General features: G+C 40.7%; 1 protein-coding gene across 1 annotated transcript in view; it reads right to left on the reverse strand.

Annotated features, from left to right (window-relative positions):
* Positions 1 to 24,260, reverse strand: part of PDE1B (phosphodiesterase 1B) — a 1,091,117-nt gene that overhangs the window by 256,320 nt on the left and 810,537 nt on the right. The gene's annotated exons all lie outside the window — the stretch shown is intronic.

The following is a 24,260-nucleotide window of genomic DNA, read 5'->3' on the forward strand; positions in this document are numbered from 1 at the left end:
TAAGGAATAGAAAACATGGTTTAAGGGCAAGAAAGCTGCACAGATAAACTGAAGGGATTAGATAAAAGGTAATGTAAAAAGAGGGTAATAAAGAAGCAAATGTTAAAAGGCGGTAAGGAAGAAGGTTGAAAGTTAAGGGGGAATGCTGAGGAGGAAGTAGAGAGAGGGAGGAGGCATTAGGTGAAGAAGGATGGAAGGAAGAGAAAAAAGAGAATTTAAGTGTGAGAAGCACGGCATTGCTAAAAGTGAATTTTATTGGGGTTCATATTGGTATATTGGGCTACAGATAAAACTGTGGGACCATATATATATATAAAATCAAAGGATAAAGGGTCGCTGAAGTTAGTTGAAAAAATCAGTTAAAATACACAGTTTTAAATTAACAAAACCACTGAAATTCGCAAGTTATAGTTATCTCAAGTAACCATAACTCATATCCTAAAGTAAATGTAACTCGTGCCTTGCCATGCACTGTCTTATCATCAATGATGTCATTTCAGATTTTGCACTGATATTATCAATGGTGTCATAGAACAAGTCATGAGTGATGTAATATATGAGGTAATTAGCAATGCATGGTGAGGGTGCGAATTATAGTTACATTAGGGCACAAGTTATTGTTACTTGAGAAAAGTATAACGTGTGAATTTCAGTGATTTTGTTTGTTTCTAATGGTTGTTTTAACTGACATCTTCACCTAACTATAATGTCCCTTTAAACTTTGGTTTTTTTGTGAATTTGTAAGTTTAAAAAAAACTAACAATTAATGTATGATATTATTAGAAATCTTAAGTATAATTTCACTTTAACCTTTAGTTTTTCAGTGAATTTCTATGTTTTTTTAAATGTCAAGTGAGATGTCCATCATTGTGCGTGGCATGGGGTTGGGCTCCCAACTCGAGGAGTGTGCCCTACCGCCAACAGCACACGCCTTCGGCTTCTAGCTCAAATGGATCAAAAGTTACTATAAACAGCCCAAACTGAGTTCACCCAGATTGAACGGCTATTTGCAAAAAGATGACTCGCCATCTGTCAGTTTTCACTGTATTTGGTTGTTAAACTGGTATTAATTATGTGAAATGTTTGCCCTGACAATGTTATCATGTGTAAAAATGACAAAATAATGAAGTAATACAATCATCAAATATGCAGCATATTGTCGCATAATCTGCATTTTCTTGATGCGTAATTTAGTCAACCATGCCACATGATTTGGTCCTCTTCTGACACATAAATCCAATGGGCCTGTGTATACTAGTAGAAAGTGTTGACACATCAAGGGTCACAATGAGCATGTCATGCTCCCAATATAAATGATTCTTTACAAAAATGATAGATATGCTTGATATGCAAAGGTTAACTGGAAAGAAATGGTCTTACTTAATAAGCTATCAATATATTTTGACATATTCACAAATATGCTCTTTTGAGCTTCATTTATAGTTCTTCCGGAGGTGTTGTAAAAGTTTTTTGTGTACTCCCCACTCAGGTCACTTAAAACTCATGCTTGACCAACAAATATTACATTTTCTCTATTGTTTTTTAATCATTCAATATTGTCTAGCAGTCTGTATGCTTCTGCCATATTCACGGTTGTATGACGAAACAATGACTCCCTAAATCACGCATGCCTTAACAACGCGATCTTAACAATGACGCGTCTTTACCACGCTTACCTTTAAACCAAATTTTGTTGTATAGGCATGATTGTTAAAGGTACATGCATGGTAAACAACACAACCCAGCCCTTCTGAGCCCTATAATCCAGCCCCCAGCCCTGCAATCTACCCTCCCCAGCCCTAAAACTCAGCACCCAGTGAAAAAACTACCCAACTCCCCCACCCCTGGCCCCAGTCCTACTTACCATGCCATGTTCCGGTACTTCCTGTTCCTATCCTTCCTGTTCCTCTCCCAGCCCATCTGCTCTGCATCTAGAGCGCTGACTGCCTTAACCACGCATATGCCTGGTTAAGTCATATGCATGGGTAAGGCAAGCATTATTCTAGTTGTGTTCAAATGGCACGTTCGGTTAAGCCCGCATTGTAAACGTAATTTCCTCATATACACATAGTCCATAATACAACATTTCCACCTTTATTATAACTACGCACAACACAAATCGTGTTCCCACTTATTCTAGCAATATTTGTTTGAAGGCAGATTCCTCCTCTTTCTGTGTACTTTCTAATAACCTTGGCTTGAACATTTCTCAACTCACTGAAATAGCCTCTGAAAAGATGACAATATTATCATGTGGAGTTTGTGGTATAAACTTACATATGGGTTTGACAACCATGCCCTTGAATGTAAGGCATGTCGACTAGGTGAAAATATTACTGCCATTCAAACTCTTTTTAAGAAGGTCATCAGAATCAGAGGGAACCTGACCTATAAAAGTGATCATGTAAACTACATGTTGACATGTTCGTACCCAAAAATCTACATAGGTACCACTGTCTTACATACACATAAACAAATACAACAACACTTGAAGGCTTTAAAGAACAATGATATTAGGTAACCTGTAGGGAGACAAATTCAGAAATATGATTGAGCGAATGAAGCTACAATGAGATATAGTGTAATAGATAGCATCCTGAGGAAGGCTAGAGCAGGTGGCTAGGAAAGAGAGCTGTGTAGACTGAACTTGTTGTACATCTTGAAATTGGATTCAAGACATTCATGAGGTGTAAATATTGAATAGGAAATGTATGTTCAACTTTAAAACCCCTGCTGCTTTGCCTCCAGCTAGGGAACAGGATGCTGGACAAGATTTAATTAATAATTTTCTTTATATATTTCCAGATTTGTTCTTCCTTGTTTCTGAAACTCCCTAAACAATGGCCTACTTGGTTGTATAAGAGGAGATGCAGATGTATACAGAAATTGAATAGATACAGTTCACTGTGATTTATCAGAGACTCTGCAATTCATTAACAGTGCTTTAGATGATCACTAGACAAGCCCCTTTAAGAAAGTATACCTGCTAGAAGCTTCCCACTCAGGTGAAATTGAAAGAGCTTAACATTTCTATGCAAGGGAGTAGAATTGTGTACAATAACATTTATCGAACATGAAGATGTAATAATGAACCTCATAGTGTAATATGATTTCTATGATTATTATGAATACTGAACTTTCAGTACCCAGAAGAATGGCATCTTGTGATTAACACTGATGAGCACAATGGTAAATATAAACACCTAACAACTCAATATAAAGTGAAATGAGTGTCCATGAGAAAAGTTTTACATTGATATGATGAACTATTAACTTATGAAATGTGAAAAACATTTCAATGATACTACAAAAGTTAGTATTTTGTTTAAGTTCACTATGCATGCAGCACTCACACTGTTTATAATGCACTCAGAAAATGGCATCTGACATTTTGATCAACATCTAGTAATAGCCAAAATGTGTTGATGTTGTCTCACCTTGTTGGCACAAGCAATTAATATCTACATAAGCCACTTTCTGAAGTGCTGGCGTCTAATTTATCAGAGTGAGAATAAGCAAGGTAGTGGGGAAAAAATATATAAATACATATATATCAAACAGACATGCAATGCTAGGGACGCCCAGCCTTCCAGGTTGGGGCCATAGGGCGCGTCAGTCACCAACATAGTCTATAAGAAAACATGTTCTCCTCGTCTAGTACCGTGCAAATAGGCCCAACCAGACGTGCCTCAAAGATGGTTCTTTATTTTGGCAGGTCAAGCAGCATTACGCGTTTCAACTCTTACAAGTCTAAATCATATGCAGTTAATGAAGTGAATACACGTTTGATCTTTTTAAACGTAGCTTCATGACAATGAAGAAGGACAAGTAATCCGCTCATTACAATCGGTATTTAGAGTGGCAGTGGGTCAATTGTTCAAAAATGTAAACTCAAATTTCTGCATGAAAACAGTGTCTACCTTTAAAATGTAAAACATATATATATATATATATATATTCACTGAAAAAACCATAGGTTATAGACCATATATAGTTAGGAATTTGCATTTACAAAACCTTGAAAATTCACTGAAAAAACCATAGGTTAGAGACCATATATAGTTAGCTGGACATTTTATTGACATAAAACCAATGAAATTCCATATATAGTTAGTTGCACTAACTATATATCGCGCACCCGCAATCCACTGCTGATGATGTCACATATTACATCATTCATGACATGGTCAGTGACATCACTGATGACATCACTGATGACATCTCAAATGACATCACTGATGACATCACTGATGACATCTCAAATGACATCACTGATGACATCATCTAGTGTCTGTGTGTTTTTGTAAAGTTTAAATATGTTTTACATATTGAAGAATGAGTGGATGTATGGAAGACTGAGTGTGTGTGTGGCTGGCTGGGAGGTGTGTGACTCTGTGCATATCAATGTGTACTTGTATCAGTGATTGTAAAAGAGAGTAAGTATGTGTTAGTATATGTGTGAAAAGTATGGTGTTCTGTGTTTAACTGTATAGATGAGGAAATCGAAGTGTGATTGATTCTTCACAGGACTGACTAGGTGTATGAGTGCATATGATAGTGTTGTAATAATGAGTGACTGTATGTATGAGTGATTGTATGGGTGAATGAGTGAATGTGTGTGTAGACGTAGGAATCAGTGAGTGCGTATGTAGTAACTGGTATTGGTGTGTCATGATGTCATCAGTGATGTCATTTGAGATGTCATCAGTGATGTCATTTGAGATGTCATCAGTGATGTCATCAGTGATGTCACTGAAGTATGGTGTTCTGTGTTTAACTGTATAGATGAGGAAATGGAAGTGTGATTGATTCTTTACAGGACTGACTAGGTGTGTGAGTAACTCCATGGATGAGTGGCAGTGTGTGAGTGTCTGCATAGGTGTATGAGTGCATATGATAGTGTTGTAATAATGAGTGACTGTATGTATGAGTGATTGTATGGGTGAATGAGTGAATGTGTGTGTAGACGTAGGAATCAGTGAGTGCGTATGTAGTAACTGGTATTGGTGTGTCATGATGTCATCAGTGATGTCATTTGAGATGTCATCAGTGATGTCATCAGTGATGTCATTTGAGATGTCATCAGTGATGTCATCAGTGATGTCACTGACCATGTCATGAATGATGTAATATGTGACATCATCAGCAGTGGATTGCGGGTGCGCGATATATAGTTAGTGCAACTAACTATATATGGAATTTCATTGGTTTTATGTCAATAAAATGTCCAGCTAACTATATATGGTCTCTAACCTATGGTTTTTTCAGTGAATTTTCAAGGTTTTGTAAATGCAAATTCCTAACTATATATGGTCTATAACCTATGGTTTTTTCAGTGAATTTCATTGGTTTTTTAAAAGCTAATATCTATAGCTGTAAAATATATTCTTTATTACGTGACGTATCACGTAGCCACGTGAGACGCCTCATGACGCATCGGCTCTGCAGCGCAAACAAAACCCGTAACGTAAGCGTGCCGAAGCACGCTTACAGATATATATATTTTTTTTAACCTTAATTAGACAAAATCCACACGTGCACATATCTTGAGGCCTTGCAAAGGCACATCAAACAAACAGTCCCTACAATTTTGCCATGTTTGCTGGAAATCTATTCCCTTATTTTTTTTTTTTATTGTTTCTCTTGGTTTTCCCCTTGTTACGCTTACCAGGACGCTACCCGGTACGCGAACCGGACGCTCCAAAAACACAAGATGGCGGACTCCCGTTACGCTGCCGGTTAGCTGCCCGGTTCGCGTACCGGGAAGCGCCTCTACCGCGAAAAATCGCGGGGGACTTTAATATCCCCCTCATCAATCCTAGGGGGTCAGGAGGGGTTTACCTTGCCCCCTTTCCTTCATTTCCCCCTTCTTTTTTCACCACATCTTGTCTCTCGAACCTACCGAGAGACAATATGGCGGCCGCTCCGGACTGTTTAGAATATTGACAGACACCGGAGAGCCAATCAGCTTCGCTTCGCAAAGTTCCGTTACGCGTCAGGTACGCGAACCGGGGCGCTAACCGGAGCGCTGTCACAGATATATATATTTTTTTAAACGTTAATTTCTCAAAATCCACTGGAGCACATATATTGAGACATAGCAAAGGCACGTCGGGCAAACCATATCTACAATTTTGCCAAGTTTCATGTAAATCTATTCAGCCGTTCGAGCTAAAAGTGAGTCCAACCGCCCCATGGAAAAATGAATGGGAAAAACGCATTTTGGGACCCCCCTTTTTTCTCGGCCCCCCCCTTGACGAAACCCCCCCAAATTTTCAGGGGCTGCTCAGAAACAAAATGTGCCATTTTCCTGAAAATTTCAGCCAATTCCGTCCACAAACACCAAAGTTATTAGACATAAAATTTTCAGAAATCCCATAGAGAAAAAATCCTAACTATATATACCCACTGGCTATCGCCAGTAGGTAATATACATATATAAACATATATAATCTGCATATCTATATAAATATAAATGCATGCATACATATACATATATGCATACATATGCATGTTATTTACATGAAAGTTTTAAAAACACTAATAAAAGCAAAGCTAAAAAGCCACCTCATTACAAACAGAATGGCTTTAACTTACACGAGGGCGAGATCTATTGCATTTTCAATGCTTGTTTACTTTGGTTCTATCAAGAAGGCATTCAGATGTGTCACACATTTGCCATAAATTCTGAATGTTAGCACTCTAGTTGCTCATTAGATCACTGTAGTAAAGCTAGTGCTCACCAGGGAAGTCTGCTGCTAATCATGGTTTGCAGCCATTTTCCCGCATTTTTTATCCCGCAGACTTTCAGTCCGCATACCATTATCCCGCAAGGTCATTGACCTCGCATACCATTATCCCGCATTTTTTCAAAACGCATGTGCATTTATCGCGCATGCCTTTACAAAGAATTACGTTTTAAAGGCATGTATGGTAAATGCATTTGCGTTGTGAAAACCACGATGACGAGAGAGGTAAGTGGGTTTGTGTTAATTTTTTCGTGGGTTAGTGATTGTGTAGTGTAGTGTAGTGTTGTGTAGTGTAGTGTTGTGTTAGTGTAGTGTAGAGTTGTGGTGGTTGTTTAGTGTAGGGTCATGCTGGGGGTAGTGTTTTAGGGTTTAGGGTTGTGTTGTAGTGTTTGCGTAGTGTAGGGTCATGCTGGGGGTAGTGTTTTAGGGTTTAGGGTTGTGTTGTAGTGTTTGCGTAGTGTAGGGTCATGCTGGGGCTAGTGTTTTAGGGTTTAGGGTAGTGTTGTAGTGTTTGCGTAGTGTAGGGTCATGCTGGGCGTAGTGTTTTAGGGTTTAGGATAGTGTTGTAGTGTTTGCGTAGTGTAGGGTCATGCTGGGGGTAGTGTTTTAGGGTTTTGGGTAGTGTTGTAGTGTTTGCGTAGTGTAGGGTCATGCTGGGGTGTAGTATTTTAGGGTTTAGGGTAGTGTTGTAGTGTTTGCGTAGTGTAGGGTCATGCTGGGGGTAGTGTTTTAGGGTTTTGGGTAGTGTTGTAGTGTTAGCGTAGTGTAGGGTCATGCTGGGGGTAGTGTTTTAGGGTTTTGGGTAGTGTTGTAGTGTTTGCGTAGTGTAGGGTCATGCTGGGGTGTAGTGTTTTAGGGTTTTGGGTAGTGTTGTAGTGTTTGCGTAGTGTAGGGTCATGCTGGGGGTAGTGTTTTAGGGTTTTGGGTAGTGTTGTAGTGTTTGCGTAGTGTAGGGTCATGCTGGGGGTAGTGTTTTAGGGTTTTGGGTAGTGTTGTAGTGTTTGCGTAGTGTAGGGTCATGCTGGGGGGTAGTGTTTTAGGGTTTTGGGTAGTGTTGTAGTGTTTGCGTAGTGTAGGGTCATGCTGGGGTAGTGTTTTAGGGTTTTGGGTAGTGTTGTAGTGTTTGCGTAGTGTAGGGTCATGCTGGGGGTAGTGTTTTAGGGGTTAGGGTAGTGTTGTAGTGTTTGCGTAGTGTAGGGTCATGCTGGGGGTAGTGTTTTAGGGGTTAGGGTAGTGTTGTAGTGTTTGCGTAGTGTAGGGTCATGCTGGGAGTAGTGTTTTAGGGTTTAGGGTAGTGTTGTAGTGTTTGCGTAGTGTAGGGTCATGCTGGGGTGTAGTGTTTTAGGGTTTTGGGTAGTGTTGTAGTGTTTGCGTAGTGTAGGGTCATGCTGGGGGTAGTGTTTTAGGGTTTTGGGTAGTGTTGTAGTGTTTGCGTAGTGTAGGGTCATGCTGGGGGTAGTGTTTTAGGGTTTTGGGTAGTGTTGTAGTGTTTGCGTAGTGTAGGGTCATGCTGGGGGTAGTGTTTTAGGGTTTAGGGTAGTGTTGTAGTGTTTGCGTAGTGTAGGGTCATGCTGGGGGTAGTGTTTTAGGGTTTAGGGTTGTGTTGTAGTGTTTGCGTAGTGTAGGGTCATGCTGGGGGTAGTGTTTTAGGGTTTAGGGTAGTGTTGTAGTGTTTGCGTAGTGTAGGGTCATGCTGGGGGTAGTGTTTTAGGGTTTAGGGTTGTGTTGTAGTGTTTGCGTAGTGTAGGGTCATGCTGGGGGTAGTGTTTTAGGGTTTAGGGTTGTGTTGTAGTGTTTGTGTAGTGTAGGGTCATGCTGGGGGTAGTGTTTTAGGGTTTAGGGTAGTGTTGTAGTGTTTGCGTAGTGTAGGGTCATGCTGGGGTGTAGTGTTTTAGGGTTTTGGGTAGTGTTGTAGTGTTTGCGTAGTGTAGGGTCATGCTGGGGGTAGTGTTTTAGGGTTTAGGGTAGTGTTGTAGTGTTTGTGTAGTGTAGGGTCATGCTGGGGGTAGTGTTTTAGGGTTTAGGGTAGTGTTGTACTGTTTGTGTAGTGTAGGGTCATGCTGGGGGTAGTGTTTTAGGGTTTAGGGTAGTTTAGTTGTTTAGTGTATGCTAAAGGCATATTCGTTCTAAAAGTTTTCGTTAATTTAATTTGCGGCCTAATAGTACATGCGGGATTTTTTTTGCGGACTGATGGTATGCGGGATTTCGTCATATATCCGCTAATCATACTTTCTATGGCAAAATGAACCCCCTCATTTTGTTCCTTTTTAAATTAAATGTTTTAAGAGTTACCACTTTATTCCAATCAAGATGGCTTCAGGTGTGCCATACCTTTGTAATAAGTAGGACTGTTAGCACTCTAGTTGTTCTTTAGAACACTCTGGGACATTCTGTCATTGGGCTATAGTTGGGCTACATCTGGCTGATATTTGGGCTACATTTGTTTTTTTTTGTCTCTGGTGGCCATCTTTGGGCTACATTGGGCTACATTGGGCTACATTGGGCTACATTGGGCTACATTTGGGCTCCAACATATATATAGCCCAATGTAGCCCAATATATATTTTTCATAGTTAATTTTCGTAAAAACCACTGGAGCCTATATCTTGAGACATAGCAAAGGCACATCGGGCTACCAGTCCCTACAATTTTGCCAAGTTTGGTGTAAATCCATTCAGCCGTTCAGGCTAAAAGTGAGGCCAACCGCCCTATGGAAAATTGCATGGGAAAAACACGTTTTGGGACCCCCCTTTTTTCTCGGCCCCCCCTTGACGAAACCCCCCCAAATTTTCAGGGGCTGCTCAGAAACAAAATTTCCAATTTTCCTGAAAATTTCAGCCAATTCTGTCCTCAAACGCCAAAGTTATTCGACATAGAATTTTCAAAAATCCCATAGGAAAAAAATCCTAACTATATATACCTACTGGCTATCGCCAGTAGGTAATATATATATATATATATATATATATATATATATATATATATATATTCTTAAAATGTTTACATTTTGTCTATATCTTTATATGTATATATAGAAAATATTTATATATTCACACATAAATACAAAGTCAGATTTAAACATTTTAAGCAAAACCACACAGTGGGAGGTAGCGGGACAATACAATGTGTCTGGAAAGATGCAGTTCTCTGTCTCTTCCTGGTAAATTCAACTGCTGTGATGGAGGGGCCCGGGGGAGGAAGGAGGCTTGGGACAAATAGAGCTGAGTTTTGGACCTCATTTGGTCCCCCTCTAGTAATTCCAGTGGCATGAAGCCAGGAAGTATAGATATTTATCAACAGGAAGAGAAGGTGGGAAACAGTAAGAGAAAGAACAGTAACAGTAAGAATAAACCAGCAAACGACTTCAGGCTCATTCAAGTTAAAAAGTTCCAAGGTAACTAATTACAGCTACTAGTTCAATTTCCCTTCAGAAGCAATGCAACTAGGCATTCTGCACCTTTCTAGGTTAAGCAGAGAATGGGAAGGACTTCATTCTCATTTTGCAGGGTGCCCAAACTGAAGCTCATTGTGATACTAAAATTACATTTTTCCCTTCAGTAAAGAACTGTAATGGAGCCATGTATGTAAATAGATTTCAATGTAGTAAGCCAAGCCTGAGAAGATGATTGCAGTGGACTCACTATTAACCTCCAAAAATTGAGCACAGATTGACACTTGGACCTCTATTTGATTCTTAGAATCCAAGCAGCATTGTTAGCAGCACAAGCATGTTAGTAGTTGTCCAGAGTGCTCTTTAAATAATTTAGAATCTAGATTTAGATTTACCCCTAGGTGTAGACTTACATGTCTCAATCTCCTCATTTCAGGGGGTGGGGACATTTAAGACTGTATTTATGAAAGTAAAGTTACTATTAGTAAGTTTTCACCAAAAGGTGATTAAGTGATGGAGCGCTCCCCATGGGAAAGGATAGGGAAACATATTATTTGAAAATATATTTAACACAATGTAAGATAAAATATACATTTTAGGTAATCTAAAGCATTTTACTTAATATTTCATAATAGATTTGCTATTTATTGACATGAAAAATATAATCTTACAGTGCGTCAAACTATTACATTATATATATGCATTAAATTATTAATTATTTTAAATGTAATCATTTATTTATAAAAATTATTTCTTAAAGAATATTTTTTTAATCCAAACCACAGAACAATTCTTCATTTCATTTAATTTGTATTACATTTTGTAAAAGATATTTAATTATATCAGTTGTAAAAATTATTTTTAACAAACATTTAAAATTTTAATTTTTAATTTTTAAATTAATGTTATTATTACATCTTAAAATATTACTCTCTCCTGATTTTGGACCCAAATAACCACCTCAGCATGCTGAGCACGATCATTCCAATTCCATTGTGAATGTCGTGACCTCATTTACCTCGTGTGACAAGCTCTTCTAGTAACATCTTTTCCAAGGGACGGTGGCCAATACACACACATCATTACTAGGCTTAAGAATCTGCTCTTAAGGCAAACAAAAAAGAAATTGGAGTTTGAGGTACAGCTTTGCAATTTGATGAGCCAATTCCTAACAAGAGAGTGGGCCATTATAAAGGGCACAAGTCAAGAGAAAAAGGATGTGTTGCTGGTTACAAGGGTACAAGTAAAACAGTACATAATTTAACATGTAATGAATAGGGTATGGAATGGAGAGGAGGAGGTGTCCCTCATTTAAGCACTTGAGAGGTATTGAAATCTTTGGAAGGGCACATTTTAAGATGCAAGATAGATAACCATAACTACTCTTTTGAAGGGGGCACCAGAGTGCTGACTGGCAAGAGGATAATATTTGAGTGTGGCTCTGACAGACGGGACAAATTATTCAACATCATCCACCTACCAATGCCCTTAAAATTAAGCAAATCATCTTGGAAGAGATAGCAGGTTCAGTGTTGCATGGATCGTGGCTGAAATCAGTTTTTAAATCAGTTGCAGTGCCAGAGCTCTGAGGCACAGCAGAGAGGCCTGCATGCTGGACTGCAGGAAGTCGCAGCCTGTTATCTGGGCTGAGGTCTGAAGGACTGGCTGTGTCAACAAGAGAGCACTGGCTGCACAGTAGAGCCCAGACAGACTGGGAGGTGCAGGCCTGTTCGAAGTGACAACATGAGGTGCTCGTGAGTTGGTGTATCCTGTACCTGTTGCCCTGTTTTGGAGATAGATGGCTGAAGGGTGGTCAGCTATCCAAGTGAGCAGCAAGTAATTTGAAACAGAGGGGCCGCGCTGCCTCCTATCGCTCGAGGGAGTGGAGGAGGATACAGCAGAAAAGAGTTGGTCCAGTGCCTGGTAGGGCCTCCCAATGTCCTATATGCCACAGGACCTAGTGTACTGGGGCTTGCTTGTACCCCCCTACCACCACCTCCTTAGTACTCACTGGGATCGGGAGAGGGCGGATCCCCCTGTTTACAAAATAACTAAAAGCAAAAAATAATTCCTCCTTCCCATTCAGTCTCCTGGAGGAGTGGGACGTGCTGTAAGGACATCAACAGGGGGCAAGCTGGATCCAAAAGACTGAGGTCATCCTCTACATTTCATATTAAGGTCATTTGGGGAAACAGGAACACCAGTGGGTGACTTTGGCCCCATGCTGCGAGGGCTCGAGCCTTTCATAAACCCCACTTAGAGATATTTCATTAAAACAACACACAGTCTGAGACAACTGTAAATCTGATACTAAACAGGGCAAACTACAGTCTGAAGCTTGGGGAAACAATAGGACACCGGAGACGCATGCTGGAGGTGGTCCATGTCAGAGGCTTGTGGGCTGGTAATGGAGAAGGAGGAAGATGTGAAGATGTTACTCTAAGTCATGTAGCAGACTCTCACCTCAATCGATACCAAGAGGGGTGTGCTAACTCAATCAACACCATTACATTAAAAAAGGAAACCGGATTGGATACTCGACACAGCAGACAAGAGAATCTTGGGGGTAGAAGGCAACCTTGCTAGGAAACATGAAAAAATTATCGACATGGAAAAGTTCTAGCGCTTGATTGGCTCCAAAAAATGAAGCTCTGGAAGTGAGGTTGACATGGAACAATTTGTGGATCCTCAGGGTAGAAACAACGAACACTGGGAAATTGGAGAACTATGTTGAGAGCATATTGTTAGCTCTATTTGGTGCAGATCAATTTTCCCAACTGCTGATCTAGAGCATGCACAAAGATCGGTGGCCCTTTGACTGCCTCCAGAGCCTCAGACTCGCCCAATAGTCCCTTAGATACTAAACTACAGCCTAAGAGACGATTAGGCGAGTCTGAGGCTCTGTTAGGAATTTCCTCCTTTCTTCCTGAACCAATACTGCGTAGTCTGGAAACAGCACCATAGAATTATTGTTGTAGCTCAGATCTTATTTTTTCCTTTACGTTTTCATTTTGGACCCCCTCCTAATACTGTGAAAGGGGACAAAGCCAGCATGCATGGCATTCAAGAGGTTTGTGAGACCCCATGTTCTTTTGCCCAAGAGTGAAGGATTTGGGGTTTGGTTTGACCTTACCTAGGAAGGTGTTGAGGAAAACATTTATGGTGTAAAAGGAACACAATATGACTGCCAGATTGGGTTGGGGAAGGCCTGAAGGGAAAGTAAGGGTTTAGTGTTTGCAGAGGACACAGGAACACAGGCCTGAATGGTAAGAGAGGCCATATGGTTAACATAATACACCCAGTGCAAGGTTCTGCATGAGCGATACAACGGTTCACATTGAAGCCTCAAAGGGGGCAGAGCATCATTATATATCATTAGTATTCTGGAATGCCAGGAGGTTAAAGAGCGAAGGGACCTTTATTTCCACTTTGCATGGTCAAGACTGAATTACTGGCTCATGACGTGGAACATTTCTACTTAGGAAACTGAGATATATTGTTTAATTTGAGCTCTGTTAGATAATGCCCTGGTATTGCACCAGTTGAAAATCCCAGACCTGATGCAGTCTATTCACCAGTGGAGACTGCACTATTAGATAGACTGCTTGAGGTGAGCTTCATGCTAAACTTGAGGAATATTTTACCCTGACTAAAGTTTCAGTAGATCCAATCAAGTTTCAATCAAGGTCATTATCAGAGAGCGCTGCATTGTAAAAAGGATGGGGTCCTAAAGACTCTGTGCACCCACATAAGAAGAACTGAATCTGAGATAAAGCATTTAGAATCCACCCTGTTGGATACTGATGATCTGACCAACTTGGAGTTTTTTAAGGGTAAAATCCCAGAACATAACCAGCTGACTGAAAAAGAATGGTAAATAACCACAAAATGCCAATACTGGTGTCCTTCTAGTCACTTATTTATAAGGATATCACAAGGAATAACTCAATGTGATCCAATAAGAATTCTTTATTTTTGACAATTTATTTTTCTTTTTCAGAAATTGTTTTCTTTTTTCACATATCATAAAAAACCTTTTTAGATTTTTACAAACTTCACATTATTTACAATCCACACCCACCGTTAATAAACATACATTTTCTGCTCACAAATATAAACAAAACATTCTCAATAACTAAGACAAAACATTTGACAATGTTCTTGACACAGACAAAAAACACTTAATTGTGACAACAAGACAACAAGATCTTTTTAGATGAATTCTTAAGCCTTAAATTTAGTCCAATAGATTAAACGGTACGCTATCTACAACAGACCCCCTTCGGTCCAAGCATGACAAACAAATCTCATAAACTCGTAAAGAATTCTATGCTTAAGCATAACCATGTCGATGCGTTTCGACCCCCGAATGGCAATTCTTGGGGTTCTCATCAGGACCAGTAACTAGAAAAAACAAGAATTAAACTTGTGTTACCAACTGGGACTTAAAAGCAAACTTTTCTCACTAGCGCCCCCTCCATTTAACAAAATATTATTACCTCATTGTGAGATCGGCCGATCTCCTGTGTTCCACTTGAATCACGCACCCTGTCAAAGTAGCTGACCAAATCAAAAGAAAATAACAAAACTTAAGTAAAATAGTCATTTGTCCAAGGGTTCTCATATTACTATCGTTTTGATAGCAGGAGCCACTTACTCCTACATCAGGCGGTATTTTTCTTAACGGACCCCCTCAATTAGGTCCTTAGATGTATCACTAAAGAAAGAAAATAGCTCCATAAGAGTCTATTAAATGGACTGCATGTAAATAAATCGAAAACTGATTGCCCAGCGGTCTTATACCTTCAAGCCTTCATTCTTTTACTGTAGGACGCCGTATCCACTCCTCACCACATGGAAAAACGGGATCCACTCTCAATGCTTCAATCGACATCTGAGCTATGAATCTAAACTGGGTCAGGTTCAAATCAACCATGTTTTAACACGTATTTCAAATCTAGCTCGTACTATTATATTTTCCTATGCGTGTTATGCTCATGTCTCTTGCCTTCTTAATGGGCGGATATCTTCTGTGACTAATCACAACAAAACTGATCCGGCACCATGGCGCTAGTTGAGCCTTTGTCTGCTATCGAAAAAGTCCCTTTGCCATTTTAGACTTCCCGCGTTCGCGTCACATACGCAAAAACATTTTCCAATATCCCCAACTAGAAAACATGCTCTATAATTTCACCATCTCTCTCATGTGAGGGGATGTTTACCATACCTCTCTGCTATTTCTGAACAGAGGATGGCGTTTTCTTCAGCGGGCGTGTGTTCGTGACCGCACTATGGAGCAAAACCGGAGTATTTCAACTTCCTGTATCCGTCCTTGACTCCGCCCACTCGGTTCAGGAATGAAGACGCCTTATTTCAGTTTCATTGATGGTTAAATGAAAGGAGAGCTGACATCAAATTTAGTCTTAATTATGCACCTCAATGAATGATATTTTTAGATGTAGAAGTTTGTTTCTGCCGGAAGATTAGTCACAGCATTTAATAAAAATCCAACAGGCAGGAACAAAGCGCTTCACTATACAAGCCACCATCCACGAAACTTAAAAGATAGCCTGCCTTATGGACAGTTTTTAAGGATTAAGCAGAATTGTTATTTTAAAGATGAATATATTTTCCATCCAAATAAGTTGATGGACAGGTTAAAAGAACGTAGATACCCAAGGAAACTATCAAATGAAATGAGCCTGGTGCACACCTAGTGAGACCCTGTTACAGACAAAAGAGAGAGTATTAACAGATCGTCTAGTTTATGTGACCACTTTTTGTTCCAACACCAACTTTCTGAGAAAAATCATTCATCAAAATTGGCATTTGATTAAAAAATTGGATAATACATTTGATAAACCACAGCTGTTTGCGCTTAAAAAGGAAAACAGCATAGGCATTCAGGTGGTCTGGGTAATATTGCCAAAGACCGCACCAGAAAACACACTACGAGAGCAATTATGCCTGCCACCAATCACGGGGCACCACAAGTGCGGAACTTGCGTCTGCTGTGATCAAACAATGGAAGGTTCCATTTTCTCTCATAATAATGTGAGTTGGAAGCATGATGCATTCACTAATTGTAAAACGAAAAATGTGGTTTATGGGTATTGTGTCCTTACCCTAAATTGTATGTTGGCAAAACTAATCAGGAGGTACAACATAGGATAACCCACCATAAATCTTGCATCTGAAAGAAAGTGCAGTCAGCACCGTTGGTCAACCATTGGGTCAATCATAGCCATGATGAAAAAGACTTGCGATGGACTGTAATATCTAAAATTGGAAAAAAATCCACGAGGAGGAGATTTGGAAAGAAGACTGCTTCAGACGGAGGCCTTATTAATTGTGAAATTCAATACAGCCGCAGATGGCCTTAATGAGTTATCGGAGGTTTATAAACTATAACTCTGTTAGAACCGAATATACAATTTATTTAAATTTTTACCATCCTAGGTTTCCAATATCAGCCCTTTTTTCCCACTTGGCAAGTTAGATTGACATACTGATATATGGTAAAACACGTTGTAAGTCTTAACATCTTACTACTTGTTTAAAAAAGCAAGCATTGCAATGCAATAGGTCTCACCTCTGATTAAGTTAAAGCCATTTGCTTTGCAAAGCAAATGGCTTTAACTTAATCAGAGGTGAGAGCTATTGCATTTTTAATGCTTGTTGTGCCTGCTCCCCACTCATACGGTGAACTGGACTCTCCGATTTCAGTACCCAGCTGCACAGGTACTTGCAGGGCGGGAATTCCTCTAGCGTTTATTATTTTAAGTGGTCTTTCCTGCTATTTTGTTAGTTTGATTTATTTGTCTCAGTTTCTTTTAGCATGTTTAAGCGTTTTGGTTACTAAGGAAACCGATCTTCTTTTGAGAGAAATTGATCAGGAGAGTTGTCTTGAGACCATAAAGTGTATCGTTTTTATGTCTCCTGTTATTACACAAAACTAATAACAGGCGGTTACATTGCGCAAACACGTTTAGTGATGAATTAATTTTAAATTGCCCAAAAATTAATACGTTTACCAGGTATGCAATTATACAGATCTCCCAATGCTAGATAGTTGAAAAGACATAGACCCGTCAGATGGAGTTTCGAGTTAAATGCTCACCGCTGACCTCTAAGGCCAACTGTACAGCCGCGGCATGTAGTAGGTTTTCCTGCACGGCGGTGACGTGGGGAGGGGGAGGGGCAGGGTGGGGGGGTTGTAATGTATGGATTACGGACTTTGACAGGTTAGTAAACATATAAATAAATAAAACGAATTTCGTTGTGTGCACTGCATCACCAAATGCGATGCAGTGCGCGCAACGAAATTCGTTTTATTTATTTATATGTTTACTTACCTGTTAAAGTCCGTAATCCATACATTACAACCCCCCACCCTGCCCCTCCCCCTCCCCACGTCACCGCCCTGCAGGAAAACCTACTACCGGCCATGGCTGCAAATGTAACCAAAACGAGCTCACCTCACTGTTCCAGCCTTACTAAGAGCATTGAAACAGCAGAAGTGCCAGCAAGTGGTATATCATAAAACAAATGTTTTTTGACTCAGGAGAGGTTACGGGTAACCGTAACACCCAAACGAGACACAAGGAAGAGAGATGCATGACATAATTTATTGCAGGTCTCAAAATTAGACTCTGCCTTTTAAATCGGGGTTAGTTTCCTAGATAAAATCTTACTTCGTCAATTGTAGGTTACTGCGATCGATTTCTGCGAATTAATCAAACATACCTAGAAAGAACCCATAATCCTGTCCTGAACCAGGCTTTCTTTACGTTGTCTTGACAGTATTGAGTCACTGAAAGAAACAGACTGAATGCACCTGCGTGCTAATCTCCGCACACAGCGTCAAACAGAGAAGCATGTGACTGACGCCAGACTTGTAACAACGCGAATGTTGGCAGGGATTTGTGGAGGGTCAACAAGACGCTGCGAACAGGAGCGGCACCTTTCAGCGATAAACCGCTGCTCCAGCAGGCCGGAATCCGTGCTGAGCGCGCGCAGTGCAGGGAACACCCGGTTTCTTTGGCTTAAGCACCACTGGTCCCAGGGTTGTGAAGACGGTGAGTGCGTCACTCTCCAGACAAGACCAGCAAATACAACCAGAAGGCACCAGAGGCCCTTTCATTCATTGAGGTGCATAATTAAGACTACATTTGATGTCAGCTCTCCTTTCATTCAACCATCCATGAAACTGAAATAAGGCGTCTTCATTCCTGAACCGAGTGGGAGGAGTCAAGGACGGATACAGGAAGTTGAAATACTCCGGTTTTGCTCCATAGTGCGGTCACGAACATACGCCCGCTGAAGAAAACGCCATCCTCTGTTCAGAAATAGCCGAGAGGCATAAGAGAGATGGTGAAATTATAGAGCATGTTTTCTAGTTGGGGTATAAGAAAATGGCTATTCGAAAAGGTTTTTGCGTATGTGACGCGAATGAGGGAAGTCTAAAATGGCAAAGGGACTTTTTCGATAGCAGGCAAAGGCTCAACTAGCGCCATGGTGCCGGATCAGTTTTGCTGTGATTAGTCACAGAAGATATCCGCCCATTAAGAAGGCAAGAGACGTGAGCATAACACGCATAAGAAAATATAGTAGTACAAGCTAGATTTGAAATACGTGTTAAAAACGTGGTTGATTTGAACCTGACCCAGTTTAGATTCATAGCTCAGATGTCGATTGAAGCATTTGGATAAGTGGATCCCGTTTTTCCACACAGATGTGGTGAGGAGTTCAGATTTAGATTTTTGTACATGCAGTTCATTTATTAGACTCTTACGGAACTATTTTCTTTCTTTAGTGATATGTCTAAGGACCTAATTGAGGGGGGCCATTAAGAAATTAAAAAAAATACTGCCTGATATAGAAGTAAGTGGCTCCTGCCATCAAAATGATAGTAATATGAGAACCCTTGGACAAATGACTGTTTTACTTATGTTTTGTTATTTTCTTTTGATTTGGTCAGCTTTGTTGATAGAGTGCATGATTCGAGTGGAACACAGGGGATCGGCTGATCTCGCAAAGATGTAATAATGTTTTGTTACATGGAGGGGGCGCTTGTGAGAAAAAAGTGTTTTCAAGTCCCAGTTGGTAACACAAGTTTAATTCTTGTTTTTTTCTAGTCAGTGGTCCTGATGAGAACGCCAATAATTGCCATTTAGGTTCAAAACGCGTAGACCATTTACTATCCAAACGAGTGCTATGTAAAGGAAAGCAACCCCTGGTTATGCTCCAGCATAGAATTCTTTAGGAGTTCATGAGATTTACTTGTCATGCTTGGACCGAAGGGGGTCTGTTGTAAATAGCTTACCGTTTGTTTTATTGGCCTAAATTTAAGGCTGAAGAATTCAACTAAAAAGATCTTGTTGTCACAATTAAGTGTTTTGTTCTGTGTTTTGTCTGTATCGAAAACATTGTCATTAATTGTTACATGTTATATGTTTTGTCTTAGCTATTGAGAATGTTTTGTTTATATTTGTGATAATTAAATATATGTTTATAAATGGTGGGTGTGGATTGTAAATAATGAAATGTTTGTATAAAAATAAAAAGGTTTTTTATGATATGTGAAAAAAGAAAACAATTTAAAAAAAAGAAAAAGTAATTGTCAAAAAGACATAAATAAGTGACTAGAAGGACATGAGTTTTCACATTTTGTGGTTATTTATGATTGTTGGGCTCAGCCTTACTGATTAAGGGCCAAAGCCATCTGCTGTTAGTATGAAACAGAATGGTAGCATCGAGGTAAATCACAACAGCTTAGATATATAAAGGGGGGAAAGGCCAGGTAAGGCACTGTCCAACTTAATGAACCAGCAAGCTTAGGCCACAGAAGTTCTAACTGAACAAATGAGGCATGTGAGGCTAATAGCGTACCATCCATTTTTACAGATTACTATTAAACCCGAAACTCATCTGAGGGCAGCGCAACTGAGCATTAAATAGGAATCAATATGGCAAATGCCACCCTGGCCTGTTAGGTGGATGCTCATCACACGTTTCTCAACCAGCTATTCACAGTTGAAGAAATCAAGGGAGCAAATTGGGGAATCCCTTGGCAATGGCCCAGATCAGGCACATTTCTGTCAGGAGGAGGTGGCAGTACACATTGATGCCAGCAAGACATTTGATTATTCACAGTGGGAGTATTTATTCACCCTACGGAGTATGGGTCTCTCCAGGTTATTTATTGGTTGGATCAATTTACTGTATACACTGCCCTCTGCACGCATCAGAATAAATGGAACTCTCTACTCCCCATTACAATTGGACGGGGAGCAAGGCAGGGTTGCCCTCTTCCACCAATCCTTTTTTTCAATGACTGGGGAACCCCTAGAAGCCAATCTGAGACTACATTACTCAGAATATGCAATCCAGTACACTAGTTACCAGCAGCTGATCTCTTTGTACGCATATGATATTGCCGTATATATTAGCAATCCCACGGTTAGCCTTACCCATTTATGTGGGAATTCCTAAATTTTGCTGACATTTTGGTGGCAAATTTCAAGTGAGGCAAGTCACAAATATTTCAATAAATGGGAAGCACAAAGAGATTTCGTCCCAGCATTCCCCTGGAGTGGTGCAAGGGCTCTGTAAGTTACTTAGGGGTCAAAATCTTGAGGGACAACTGAGTAGAAAACTACAGTATAGCTATTGCTTAGCTGGAGGTACAGGTGAGTCGCTGGATTGTCCTCAATTGCACATGGTGGGGCATATTGCTCTCATGAAAATGGAAGTACTTCCAAAGTTACTGTACTGTTTTGTTGGCACACACTTCCCACTCACAATCATGTTCGGTCAAACACTTAGGACACTCTTAATAAAGCTGTCCAGGGCGGGAAAACAGCCAAGCATTGACTGGAAAATACTGATACTACTTCTGCCATGATGGTTTGACCAACATTTTTAAAGCCCCCAGATGCATTGCCTCATTTTGCGGTGGAAATTGATTATGTGGCCCCTTACGATTACAGGCACAAATAGGCACAAGACCCATGTGACGCCAGGTGCACAATGATAAAGTAGCATGTACAGTCACAATATGAGACAACCTAAGAGCAGGAGCAGAATAGAATATGTTATACTCTCCTAGGCTCCCATTGTCACAGCACTTGGGCACAGGGGTTACCCGTGAAGGGAAGCAGCAGCAGCACGAGTCCTGGATCTGAGACTCACATGATTGGGTGCCCTTTACACGGATGGCAAATTTATAGACAGAATCAACAATAAACATGACCACACTCCTCTAGATATTTTTATGTAGTATCTGCTTTAGAAGGACTGCAGGGCAGAGTTTCCAAACGTAACCACTTAAGTTCCCCTCCCTGCAGATGCTGGAAAAGCTGCTAGACGCAAAAACCACCAACATTTGATATCATAAATCCACAGGTTTATACAAGACAGGAAGCAAGGACCTCTGGATAGTTCCCAAGTTACGGCAGAGAGCAGCTCCTGTATAGAGCACCCTACAACATCAGCAACACTGAATCTGCTCACCTCAATTGGCTGTTTTTCTAGCATAGGTTTTAAGCATAGGATTAGCACAATGCCATCCCCGCCGAGCTAGAAAGGTACAAACCCTTTTGCAATTTTTATTGCAAAGTCTTCAAGCACAGTGCCATCCACACCACGCTGAAATATGACAAAAGCCTTTTATAACTACAGGCATTGTATCACTGCTTTTGGATTGGCAGATAGATTGACCTGAAAGGGTACTGTCTAGGTTTATGCAAGACGGGGCCCCCAATCATGCCCCCCTTGGCCAGGCTCAAGTGGGCTGGTGACCAAGGAAAAGAGATTACACATTAAGGCCCAGATGTAGGTAAAATAGATTTACCGATTTTTAATTACCGAATCCTACCGATTCGGTAATTAAAAATCGGTAAATCTAAGGGGTGGATATGTAGGAACATCCAGATGTTCCTTTTACCGAATCGGTAAATATCTGTATTTACCGATTCGGTAAATACCGACCGGTAATGCCCCATTCATTCCTATGGGCTTTGAAGCCCATAGGAATGAATGGGGCATTACCGGTCGGTATTTACCGAATCGGTAAATACCGATTTTGACAAGGGTGCAGGGGGTGTCACTTTGACACCCTCTAGCACCCCCAAAAAAGATTCGGGGGCCATGTGGCAGGCATACCTGCCCTAAGGGCAGGTCTGCCTGTCATATGGCACAGGTGTGCATGCACACATGTGCATGCACACCGGAATCGTTTTTTTACCATGAAGTTGGATTTCATGGTAAAATACCGATTCTGTAAGGCTTGTGGGACTCAGAAGAGTCCCACCTACATATCAAAAATACCGAATAGGTATAAATACCGATTCGGTATTTTACAGATTCGGTAAATTTACCAATCGGTAAATTTACCGAATCTGTAAAATTCTGGGCCCTACATACCATTTACTAAATACCGGTCGGTAATGGCCGAAAATACCGATTTTCGGCCGTTACCGACCGACCTACATCGGGCCCCAAATTCATTCTGTTGCACCCTAACTGGACAGCTGGTGCCAAGATAGCAGGCTGCATCTTATCCATTTTATGTTCCTGTATAGGGTATATTACACCCCCAGGGGCATGTGGAAATTTGGCCTGTTTGAGAATTTCAAATGCATCAGAGGTGGGTAACCCAGGGCAGATTTTCTACACTTAGCTTGGAATTGCAGCATTTTCCGAACCTAATGAAGGATGCTGCTGGCTGATCTCTCTCTGGGATAAAAGGCACAGAGCTGCTAATGGATGCTATGGTCACACTTCTAGGGTGGGTGAAAGACTTTCCCAACACCAGCAGATGATTTGTCACCTTAGTCCTCTTACTGGATAAACACTGGGTGGCATGTTACTGTGTCAGAGGTAGAGTTCTAAGCTAGGAGAGGCGACTAAAGCTCTAATATGTTGCAATAAACAGCTTGAGATCTGTGCAGAAATATTACCATCATGTTCCAGACCCAGGGACATTTGGAGCCCCATGAGAACTTTCTTTCTCAAAGCTTGGGAAACCCTCTTGAATTCTTGGGGTGGGTGGGGCTGAAACCCAGTAGTCCCTCAGAAGTCCAAGATAGGCTTTAAAAGTAGCAATCGACGCCAGATGGCTAGTTCTACTGGCATGCTAACCTAGACTACTCTGTTATAACCTGTAACAAGAACAGAGAAATGAATGACATAGACAATTCCAGAACCAGGTAGCAAATGAGAAATGTGATCCCCATTTATAGGCTGTACTGTTTTCAAGATATGTAGAGAATAAATCAGGCTTGTGTGCAAGAGTCCAGTACTGCACGATGTTGTACTGTAAAGTTGAGCTTTAAAATTCAAATTAAAGAAAAGCTTCTAAAATTACTTTGATAAAAGATACCATTTTATTAAGCTTTGTCGCAGGTAGAGGTATATATTTATTCAACTGTGAATTCCATGTCTTGTAATGAAAGTACATAGTCATCTGCCTCCCGTCTTAGGCTGAGAATGGAGGCTTGCTTTCTGGATGTCAGAACTGCAGTCTCAGAATAGGAGCCAGTGATATTTGTTTTAGCACAGCGGGTACCCACTTGAAATATTTTACCAGTTTGGAGCGATTTGTCTTTCCACTCTTGGAAATGATCGGCTTGTCTGCTCACATGTCTGGCTTAGTGCAGATCCCAGGCGCTTCCAATGGAGAACAGTCCAGCTCCAAGGCATGGGTGACCTGTGCAGCTGCTCATGGCATCCTGGCCCATTAGGCATCAAAAGCTGCAGAATTATGTCTTTCTCTTCTTCTAGCAACATATGCTGCCACTCCAGTAAGAAGAATCATCCACAATTCCTAAAATACTGAATATTTCCAGGAGAACTCAAAAAGTCATGCATAGGCCCATTACTTAACAAAACAAACTTGGACTCGCTGAACCCTGACATCTACAGACAGATTACAAATGGACCCTTCCTGGGCAAACTGATAGAAAGAGCAGTGTTTGCCCAGATGTCACAATTCATTGAAGAAAATGCCATTACTTTCAGACTTCCAAACGGGATTCTGTCAGGGAAGAGGCACAGAATCTGCGCTCCTTGTCATCTGGAATGACCTGAAAGCACACAGTTGACCATAACGGGGTTGC

This window comes from Lissotriton helveticus, chromosome 1_1 (genome assembly GCF_964261635.1).
Source record: "Lissotriton helveticus chromosome 1_1, aLisHel1.1, whole genome shotgun sequence".
Lineage (NCBI taxonomy): Eukaryota > Metazoa > Chordata > Amphibia > Caudata > Salamandridae > Lissotriton > Lissotriton helveticus.